At 36.9% G+C, this 12,012-nt stretch overlaps 1 long non-coding RNA gene across 6 annotated transcripts in view; it reads right to left on the bottom strand.

The window, feature by feature from the left end:
- The window catches only part of LOC141367274 (uncharacterized), a 100,993-nt gene extending 89,026 nt beyond the window's left edge, over nt 1-11,967 (bottom strand). For all 6 annotated transcript variants that reach the window (XR_012371576.1, XR_012371577.1, XR_012371578.1 and 3 more), the window contains exons 1-2: nt 11,470-11,967; nt 7,484-7,632 (exon numbers count right to left, since the gene is read on the bottom strand). This is a non-coding gene — a long non-coding RNA (uncharacterized lncRNA). The remainder of the gene's footprint in view (nt 1-7,483; nt 7,633-11,469) is intronic.
- Between the last annotated feature and the right edge of the window lie 45 nt (nt 11,968-12,012).

Below are 12,012 nucleotides of genomic sequence, written 5' to 3'. Positions count from 1 at the left end.
TGGGATATTGTATATCAATGCACTTTGAGGGATAAACTGAACATTCAATCTTCACATACTGCTCAAAAACCTGTCTTAAAAGTCATTTGCTATTGATATTTCAAGAGTGCAGTAGTTTCACAACTGTCTAAAAACTACATTCAGAGCTTATTCAATTAAGCTACCACCAAAGGCTGTTCTGGGGTCAGTGGATCTCCAGGTGTGTGGAGGCACATGGAGTCATACTATGATTAAATACCGTAATATTAAATACTTGGGAATAAAAAATTTAATGTTAGGGTATCATCCTAAATGAATATACATCATGTTACTCAAGTACAACTTTTATGCCTTTATATTATCAAATCATTTAAGTCTATTTTTCAGCTCTACTATATTATGTGGGGTATGTTCTCTGTTGCGCAGGTGTATTGAATTAAATGCTGAACAAATGACTGTAAATTTATTCAGATTAACATGCATTACCTGAGTCCAAATATGTTTATTGGGGCTACACGCTTGCCGTTTCATTCTTCATACAGTATATACACGCATATGTGTGTGTGCGTGTCTACGTGGAGTTTTATTAAAGACAGGACTTGGGGGTGGCGAGGCGCTCTGGGTAATTTTCTTACAAAGTGCTTTAATCCATCACGCGGCCAACATGTGGCCTTTCCAGTAATACATCATCTCACCCTGCAGAGCATACAGCATCACTCCCGCACTGCCTCGCTCTTTCTCCCTCTCTCATTCACTCATTCTCTCTATCTCCCGTGCCTACAGATATGTAGTCTCGTTTCTGTCTCTCTGTAGCCTCAGTCGGACAGTTGCCCTCATCACTTTTTCATCTCAATTCCTCTCTCAAAGAACTCGCAGGAAGACGCAGCAAGTACATCGAGGAGAGCAAAAAAAAAGAGAAAATAACAGACAGAGCTAAACACTACGCATATGTGTGTGTGTGTGTGTGTGTGTGTGTGTGTGTGTGTTTACATCCTCTCTCTGCCCTGGCCTAAACCTGCCTCTTTTTCCAGTGCACAGAACATGGCAGCCATACCCATCACACAAACTTGGCCACTACCATTACTATACCGCTGTGTGCCACATGAACACAAAATATATAGAAACACTCCTTCTATGAAACTGCAGGGTGAATATACCTACACACTGAAAAAAAAAAAGATTCATTCAATTAACTTAATTTTTTATGGTAAGTGGTTGCAATCAATTTATTTAAGCTACATTTAAAGGTGCATTGTGTAAATTTTAGCGACATCTAGTGGTGAAGTTGCGAATTGCAACCAATGGCTCAGTCCACTGCTCACCTCTCGCTTTTGAAACACATGGAGAAGCTATGGTAGCCGCCACCGGACAAACATGTCATCGTCGAAGACAACTTAGTTAAAAGGTTTGGCCTTCTGTAGAAACTTGGCGGCACAAAATGGTGACTTCCATGTAAGAGGACCCTCGTGTATGTAGATAAAAACGTCTCGTAATAAAAACATAACGGTTCATTATGAAAGGTCTTTATGCACCCCTGATAATATAGTTTTGAATATTATTTTGCATTTCTGCCAAAAGATCTTTCTAAAAATTACAAACTGCACCTTTAAATAAAAAAATTAGAAAAATAAAATCAAATAAAAAACCTTTGTTTAAATGTAGCTTAAATAAATTGATTGCAACCACTTACCTTAAAAAATTGAGTAAATTGAATGAATCTTTTTTTTCAGTGCAGCATCCGCATCCAGCAACGCATTCACACAGAATCCAAAAAATCTAACGTAAATGTACATTTAATGCGATAAATTGTGAATCTAAGCAGGTGCACGAAAGATTTCACACATGCCCACAATTTAACTAAACTATTTGGACCATTTTTTTCAACAAAATTGAAACACAGACATCAACACTTAACATCAGATAAAGGGGACAGGCGGATGTATAGATAAACAGGTGAATGAAAATTGTGATAACAGGCACATATACAGATTGGGAGATCGTATCTTAAACCACTCACTGAAGTAAACTATGAAAATAAGTAAGGATGCAACAAAACAACACATAGTGAAAGCGTGGACATTACGGCGCCTCTAACCCATCACTAACAATCATATTGTTTAAAATAGTTTTTATTTATTTAATCATAAGTTATCTTTCCATCACCTGTCAAATTGTGCAAATTGAATTTGTGAATTCGAAAATACTTGAAAAACTTAAATACATCACAAATAAAAAAAAAACGTTTTACCCTCACATGAGGTGGTTTTTCAGGTAATTCGAAAAAGAAACATACATCGCAAAACTGCAATGAAAAAATTTTGCTGCATTTACAGGTAAACTGGCATGCATAAAAGTCACATGATTATTATTTAAAGGTGCAGTGTGTAATTTTGCTTAAAATGCTAAATAATATACAAAACTATATTATCAGTGGTGTATAAAAGACCTTTCATAATAAACCGTTATGTGTTTATTACCTTAGAATGAGACGTTTTATCTACATAAACCGAGGGTCCCCTTTCATGAAAGTCGCCATTTTGTGCTGCCATGTTTCTACAGAAACCCTTAATGGACAAACTGTTGTCTCCGATAACATGTTTGTCCAGTGGCGGCTACTGTAGCTTTTCTATGTGATTAAAAAACAAGGGGTAAGCAGTGGACTGAAGCTGTTGGTTGCAATTCAGCAGCACCTCACCACTAGATGTTGCTAAAATTTACACACTGCACCTTTAAGTATGCAAAATCATGCTCTATAACTGCCTACACTGTCAAAAATAAAGGTACAAAGCTGTCACTGGGGCAGTAACCTTTAAAAAAGGTCCTAATATGTACCATTTAGGTACAAATACCCACTTTTTGGGTACAAAGGTGTACCTGTTAAAAGGGTACGGTTTCAGTGACAACTTTTGTACCTTTATTTCTGAGAGTGCAGAAACACATGACTGCTACTAAGTATAAGGGGCTGTGTCTCCTTTGATAAAAAAAAAAAAAACGTACTAAATCTTGGCTATGTACAATGTGTTAAACTTGATAAAACTAGTGCACTTATGTATTGCTTTTCATGTGTTGCTCTAATTGTTTCTATTGTTTACCTCATTTGTAAGTCGTTCTGGACAAAAGCATCTACTAAATGACCAAACGTAAATTATTAAAAATAATATGTGAACCTACCAAGATCCATCGCCATGGTTTTTTCAATGACTAATCGCAAGAGGAAAAATTATGTTGTAGTCACATAACAACAGGTTTTATCGACATTTAGAAAATATGGTAAAAGTTCTGCCCAAATCTTTCGAAAACCATGCTATTGATTCAAGTATGATCATTTATTCTAGCAAAATGAGTTTAACTTGATATCAACCTGACAAAAAATACAAGGACAGAAATTAAGACCTCAATAAATAGTATGAAGAGTGTCATTTTGTCTCTTTTATTAGGTATTTCCTATTGATCCTAGTGAAAGTGGAACATATAAAAGGGTTTGTCCTTGTTTTATAATAGCCAATATCCTTTTAATGTCACAATGCTGGCAGTAAATTTCTGTAAACTGCTATGTGAAATGGACAAAAAAAATCAAAATTTGGTCAAGTAATAGCTTTTAAGGACAATGGCATGTAGATGACGTCTGATCAAAACGTTATGGACAAGCCACCAAACGTATTGATGTCATGGGGTATTCAAAGATCAAAGAAAAGATTCATGTATGGAGTCTCTGATGAGGTGATACCTTGTCCATACACACCAACACAACTGTGCTGAGGTAATGATATGGTAATGATATGCTAATTATATGCTAATCCAGAAACACTGTTACATATCAGCAGTGTGACAGGATTTTAGTGAGACCCTTCACCAGTGTGGAAAGGAGAGACCGCTATCCTACAGTTTATACACACATACACATATAACAATTTCAGAATAACCTTACAGAAAATACTAGATACTATTAATTTACTTGCTGTCATTCATGCTTTATCTTTCTTTGTCATACACAAAACACAAACAATTTGAGCTTTATCAGAAATAAACTTGTGATCTTAAAAGGATTGGCATGTTAATGGTATCTATTACCATAAATAATAATTTCAACTTCTGACACAATTTGTACTTACTATGCAGGGAAAGCAATTCTGGAGGATTATACACAGAAATGTGAAGATTGTATTTTAGTTAAATCACTTAAAATAATTACTTCATATACAATTTGTGTTGTTATTATTAGAGCTGAAAAGATGTCTAAAACATTCTTTTCAAGGTGCGATTATATTTTTGGCGTATAAATTATGTGTTACTGGTGGACATTACTGGGTTATGATGTAGGGCTGGTAAAAGATTAATCGCGATTAATCGCATACAAAATAAAAGTGATTTTTGGCATAATATATGAGTGTGTGCTGTGTGTAATTATTGTGTACATATAAATACACACACATTCATGTATGTATTTAAGAAACATTTACATTTGTATATATATTTATTTATATGTTTATATATTCTATATTATATATACATTTTTAAAAAAATTATATAAATAAAAAAATTCTGACATTAATATATGTATGTGTGTGTGGTTAAATATACACAATAATTACACACAGTACACACACATATATTAAATATATGTGTGTCTACTGTGTAATTATTGTGTATATTATGCAAAAAATAACTTTTATTTTGTATGCAATTAATCTTTTCCCAGCACTAGATGTGAGTTACCTGGCACAGTAAAAGATTATATCACAGAAGTGTCGTGTGCTTTTTTTCCAAGTTCATATGTTTATGCAATGCCTTGCCTTTTAAACGTCCAATACAAGTGAATCAGAATCACTGTATGTAAAATCAGTACAAACCTTTCTGTGTTTTAACAAACTAAGGGACTGGACAAAATTACTTTCTGTCATCAGATTGAATTTAATGCAGAAAAATGTTTAAACTGGATTATTTTCACACAAGATGCACACTAAACAGATGATACAAACACTGACCTCATATACCAAATTATTTGACGACTGTGAATGTTTTGGAAATCCAAACTGATGACATGAGTCATATACTCAAAAATCTGAGTGCGAGCAACACATTATCAAGCAGAAACCACATTGTGTGCGGCAAAGGTGTCAGATATTTCTCTGCCACTTCCCATGAAACCTCAAAGCCATAATAGCCACCATTATCTGCCTGACGTGTGTCTGCGTGCATGTGCCCACACTTCTCGAACAACACACGGATCCTATTTCAACCCAACAATGCACAAAACAACCTTTTGGAACACATCCTGACATGTGCCTGGACACTCATTATCACACTGTAGGACGATTAGCGACACAAAACAGCTACACACTGGCCACCCTCCAAACAAACACACACACTAAAGAGCGGATTGCATTACGGTGACAATTATGGTACGCATAGGTACAGCTTTACGACACACAGACCACACTGAATACCTTCTCAAAAACAAACCTCTCAGTCATTACCCGTTCATTTAAACCAGGCGTCAGCAGGTTTTTCATTTAGTCCTCCTGGATGCAAGCCGCAACATTTGGAGGTATTATATCGCCCTTGCGGATGGAAAGATTCATCAGTGACCTTTTATGATGGGACTACAGAGGCTAAAAATTGTGAGATAATTTCAGGTGCAGACAGTAAAGCAGGTGCACGGGATCTCTCCAGAGTGAAAACACAAACATATTTTAATGACCTTGAAATGATCGTGAAAGGTGTGAAGGAGATGCTACGTGCAAAGTGCTAGGGCAGACCGCATGATGAGAAGATGTTAGCAAGATGGGGTGAAGATTTGCTTCACAGAGGGTGGCAACTCTTAGACGGTTCAGGAGCCTATATATGCTATGGATGCTTTCAGCCAAATCCCTCTATTAGAAGAGAAAATGATCTTTCTACCTGTGGCACAGCTGGTCAATCCTATGTGAATGTGGGAATAGATTCATGGCATATGTAATAGAGTAAATGTCAAAGAAAGCCACAATTCTTCCGATCTACATGGAGCACAATGGCACATATAAAACCTATTTCATCTAGAAATAAATCCTTTACATCTCGAAATCAATGCTTGAAAATGTAGTAGGGTAACTTTTGGGGAATATACGGATAATGGAAAAACATATAAGGTAGGCATTTCTGTATTTTTTTGGTGAGAAGAAGAAAACCCTTGGGATTCTTGTATAATACATTTTTCAATTGCGTATTTTCAGCAAATTATCAGTATATGGGGATTTCTACAGTATCTGATACCCATTCAAATGTAACGTTAGGTAACTCAAAGGATGAGGCAAATGTAGCTCCTCTGGCCATTTAAGAGCCGCCACGGCAAGGGAACGAGCCGAACTTAACGTATTAGGCCAGCTGAGGACCAAAATCACCAGTGACACAATTAAATTGGACTTAACAAAGAGAATTTAATGTCAATGACATTTAGCACCAGCCTAAGGCGACAGGTAAAACAGTGCAGTCAGCCATTTCTGAAGCTCGTGGGACTGACGGCAGGCCGGGATGGAGGATTAATTGAAAACGAATGCGCAACAATTTCAGAGCAATCACTCACTGTCATTTCTCACGATGGCGGGATGCACAACGTACGTTTACGTACAATATGCTTCGTGCTGTAGCCACGTAGCAGATAATGCAGACGAACAGCGTGAGGTACATCCCGTGATACCGAGCTCACGGTGCGTCAGAGGTTACGATTAATGCGGGCAGACATACCAAACTTGACCTTCAAACCAAGTCAAAACAGAAGACGGCGACGCGGTTAAGAACTTTGATGGTCAAGACATTTTGTGTCCTCGCACCTCACTTGCCGACAGGGAAGGGAGGTGAGGATATAGAAGGGGACATGTCTAAGAGGGGAACAGAGCTCAAGCTGGGCCAGGCAGCAGGCAGGCCAGCATGACGCCTTCACCCTCCAATAAACTTTAGCTAAAGGTCAAACAGATGAATAATTCATTAGTCAAGGTACAGCCAAGGCCAATATTGGCCTCTGTCCTACGCTGGCCATTTTAAAGTGTTTGAGATGGGGTTAAAAGTGGAGGGAATGGCAACGAGAGAACCAGAGTGCATACATTTGATCGGTGTACATGCAAGCCCACAAATTTAATATCACAATAGTGCTATCTTTTCATTATGCTTTATAGGCGTTTGAAATAATAATAGTAAAATGCACTATGGTTTCTTAATAAACAGTCGAATTAAAGTGAGCTCAATGGGTCAATGTGTGCATGGAGTTTTAAAAAGTGATCGTGCCCCATGTGTATGTGCGTGTGTGTGTGCAAATGTGTAGCTTGTAAAGGGCTTTTGATCAAACATGAAATATTCAAAAACCCAACTGTAATTTGATGAAAGGCAGATATCCTCAAAATGGGAATTGCAGTCAGCAGTTTTCACATTCTGCTTATAAAAGACCCTCAGTAAACGGATTTAAAAACGAGGAGAAAGAAATCAGGGGTCTGGGTTAGGGTAATAAAGGCTGTTTAAAATATGCGCTGACCCGTGAGATGAACTGTAGTAGTCCGTGTTGCCTGGCCAGAGAGCTCGGCTGAGACGGTTTCGGTCCCGCGCTGTCCTCCGGTGGTCAAGCGGCGCCACTGCAGCGGTGTGTGGGCAGACGAAACACAGCGTGCCTCTCCAAGCTGTGCCCTGTCAATCACAACGGTAACAATTAAGAGCTGTGGGCACTCTTTCTTAAATACATACATTTACTGAAGCCTTTTCAACAATTCAAAAAGACTGGTTGAATTGCATTGATTGGTTGAAGGGGTATCACCGCTGGGTCAGAACAAAAAATATAGTCCTACAGGTTCCCCCACTGAAATTGAATCACGTTATTTCAAGAACATACAGCATTGAGCTTAAGTTCAGTGTTAATGTGACACTTTAACAGGTCTGTTTGAAATGGTCAGAAAATACATTTATAATTATATGGGCCAATTGGACAGGTAGGATAAAGAAATATCATAAGGAATTCTCGAAACACCCACATCTTTACACTTGCAAAAAAGAATAGAGACAATACTATTGTATTATAAAACTTAATATACTGTATAATGTCTGCTTTGCAGGAAAAATAATCCGGTGTCAACAAATCAAACAGGTCACAGTTATTGGACACAGCAAGGCAATATAAAACAATGTGATTTAGAGCCTTTATAGTCTTCTCAGTGCTACAGGTTTCAAGACTCTTGAGTAAATAGGAAACACAAACAAAACAATAATGGTTGTGGTTGGTCTTAACAAGAATATCTGCATCAGGTGTATATAAACTTGCTTATAAAAATGCTTACTAACTGGAGAGTCCATTTATGTTTCATGCATATTTCATCTAAAGCAATGAATTATAAACAGAGGAACAAAAGAGGAAAAACATTATTCTGGATTGAGAGGACGATACAGCCCAGTAAAGATCACATCTAGGGCTGTCACAATGATTAAATAATCGTCTCATCGCAATCGGTTGACCTTATCGCAATGATTTCAGATCACCGCAATGATTGCACATCTCTCTAAAAAACACAAGGGGGAGCTGCAGCGCCTGTATAAATGAGACAGTATCAGATTACTTTTAAAAATGTGTTGTGTGTATAACTATTTACTGCCAGATAAACCTTGCAAAAAATGTAATTTTAATAATCACAACAATCGGTGGAAAATTATTTCATAAACAAAAAAAATTATGAGAATTAAATGTCAAAGCAATAAACAGGCAATTAATCGCCATAATTTATAAAAAAAATTAACCGTCAGCCAAATTTCATAATCGTGACAGCCCTAATCACATCTATGAATCTTAAGACCACGCAAACACACATGGCGTGCAAACCTGATATAATATTTTTTGCATAATTATGAAGTATGAATGTTTTGTAATAAATACCCAAAGAGATTAATGTAGTTGTTTATTGAAACATTTTACCATATGAAGCAATATAAAGCAAAATGTCCATTTGTTTAATTTAAATATTCATAATTTTTTTATTTAAAGACATTTGAGACATTGCAGATTTACATTACTTTTACATAAACTATATGTTAATGCACAACAATACAACCTAGTTCTGATTAAACTTTTTGAGTTTATTGCATATTTTAAGTGAAACATATTGCATATTTTAAGTGAAAATAAATTAACTGGTTTAAAAAGATTATTCAAAAAGCTGAATAATCTAATCCGATTCTGTGAGGTAGTGAATTATCATGCTAAAGTACATACTTTTTTTGCTGAAGCACTTGCATTTATCAAGCTGAAGTACATACTTTATACTCTGTGATGACAACTGGCTCCTGCAAAATAAAGTGTTTTCTAGGTAGTAGCTACTACTGTTTATAACAAACAAACAAAAAAACACACATTTGATGTAATATCCATAGGAGACAAAACCCTATTTTGCTGCTGATAACATGAGCAAAACAACAAACTCTTTTTTTATTTCATTTTCTGTTAGCTAGCTAGCAAACCAATCAAAGAGTTTTCCTCGCAAAGACATGTTAACATTACCTGTCTGCCACAGCAGAAAAACCCTAAAGTCCATCACCTCAGGTCAGAAATGAATAACACCACCCACACTACCTCTTCCTACACTCCATCTACTGGCTACAATGCAAATGTCTTCGACATACTGTAAGACACTTTGCTCTTGGCATGCAAATGATGCATTTATCTAACTTTACCTTCACTCACCATCTGGACATACTGTATTCTTCAGTTCACAGACAGACTAAGTACAGGAGGCGCAAAAAAGAACGAGGTAAGTTAAAAATATATTTAGCTCCGTCTTTTTCAAGTCTGAATCAAACATTATAACAGATATAAAAATGACACCGTTAAAATTCATCATTGTTGGACTGATGATTCATACAGTACGTAGTCTGGACATGGTAAAAAGCACATTTAAAATACTCTTGCACCGTTATTTCTGTTCTTGCTGATTTTTTTATTGATGGACTTTCACTGATCTTCAAAAATACGGTGTTCAACTGTTCAGTAAACCCAGGATATATTCTCACTAAGCTACTAGGCCTGAGGAAGTAGGAGGGGGTTGGCTAAGGTGCTGCCATATAGATGATCCATACTACAGAATGAACATCGAGCGCAGGGGCCCTGGGGCCTACAGGGATTCTGATAAAGCACCTGGACATTTTTATAGACAAACTACTTATTTCTGTCCTCATATCGCTTAGGACGACTGATAACTTTATATTTTTCTAAAGCTGCGCAGGATAAAAAGGGCTAAGGGAGAGGACCTTTCAGCGGTTTAATTGATCAAGACGAAGCCATGGGGGGCACCTTCAGATAAAGAGGACTGGAGCGTTTTGCAGTACAATGGCGAAATCTTTTTTTGGAGTAGACCCAATATAAAGTCAAATATGAGTTATTACCCTGACTCATTGTTGGGCATAACTGTACAGTATATCACTTTTAAAGAATGCTAATTATAGACCTCACTGTTAGATTTAAAGGGTTCATCCTGTTGAGTATACTGGTTGAGAATAACTGGTTTTAAATAAGTTAACTGTTTGAAATACAGAAGCAAAATGATGTCTTTCAGGTATCCTGGTGGTATGCCTTATCTATTTGAATTAGCACCTTCGACAATTTTAAATTCCCTTAAGTATCATACCTGTTAACCATTCAAAACTAAATTAGTCTGGCCTAAATATGCATAGATGAGCATAGATTAAAGATGGCTCCGTGTTCATTGGACTCGTGTGCATTGTTGTGGTTACACGCCTGAACTAAAGTGAACTTCCGGCCTGTATTTATTTATCGTTCTGGTTAAACTGATCTCTGAAAATAAAATAAAAATGTTTTTGTTTGCTAAAGACGAGGGGAGACGACGAGCATGGATCACCTAGCGGAGAGGTTTGGCAGTCAGGAATTCAACCTGTAGCCATATACATTAATTTTACACAGTAAAAGCTCAGTGTAATAGTTGATACATGTAAGATATTTGAATAAAGGTAATTTACTTGTCATTTACTTTATCATAAACTACTGTAAAATTACTCTGTTGTTATTGATTCTATGTGAAAGTCAACCGGAAGTTGCGTTTAGTCCACAACAGCCGTTTGTTTATTGTGCTCAGGAACATCATTTCATTCACAAATTAGAGATGTAAATTATTCAGAGCTAACTTATAGCTTTTAGAAAGGCGACTGCACTCGATATCCCAATCATTTTACTGTAGAAAGAAATTGCTGTCTACATAGGGAGCCCTGCAGAATTTGAGACACAGCCTTTGTGTCGTTTATTTTAAAAACAGTTATACTCTTGTCTCTGCATGCCATGCTTGTCTGTAAATTTAATATCTCAGAAAAAATGCACGTGTCATCAATTTCGGTGTCCTGTTTTTCTCCTTTAAGTTACCACAAAATCATATTCAGAGGGTGGAGTGCATTTTTGTGCTTTTCATATTTCTCTCCTCCCTCTCGGTCAGTGAAAACAATGGTGTCAGCACGACGTTAAATTATTCTTCTTACCTTGTGTCGGTCAGCTGTACAAATCCGCTGCAAAAATGCAACGGAGATGAAATGAAGCGGCTTGAATAGCGGTTTATTTTTCGTATTCTCCACTCTCCATAAACACTTCACCCAATAGTGCACTACAATGCGAAGCCGACGACTAGGTGTACATCGCGCCATACCTAAACATTCGCATTTGAAAACTATGAGCATCGCGATAAAGATTATTAAACCGCCTCTGTGATCGGATTGAATGCATTTTTGCTAGCACAGTGGCACCGACAGAGATGCTTTTAAATGTATGCATGTTGAGGACAAAGCTGCAGGCGGCGGAGACAGATCTGCATATGGAAATCAGGAAAACGCTGTGTCGAAATGTATTTAACAGTGATGAACTGTTTTTTAATTAGATGAGAGTAATATGTGCAAAACCAATATACATAATGGTAATTTCATTAAGTATTAGTGCATTAGGTCCATGATTTAAAATAACTTCTGTTACTCTCTGCCCACACGGAACACTGTTTAAGGCAACTGGTAGTTAAGCATATATGTCATATT

Source organism: Misgurnus anguillicaudatus, chromosome 10 (genome assembly GCF_027580225.2).
Source record: "Misgurnus anguillicaudatus chromosome 10, ASM2758022v2, whole genome shotgun sequence".
In the NCBI taxonomy this organism is placed as follows: Eukaryota; Metazoa; Chordata; class Actinopteri; order Cypriniformes; family Cobitidae; genus Misgurnus; species Misgurnus anguillicaudatus.
This window is presented reverse-complemented; position numbering and strand designations above follow the sequence as displayed.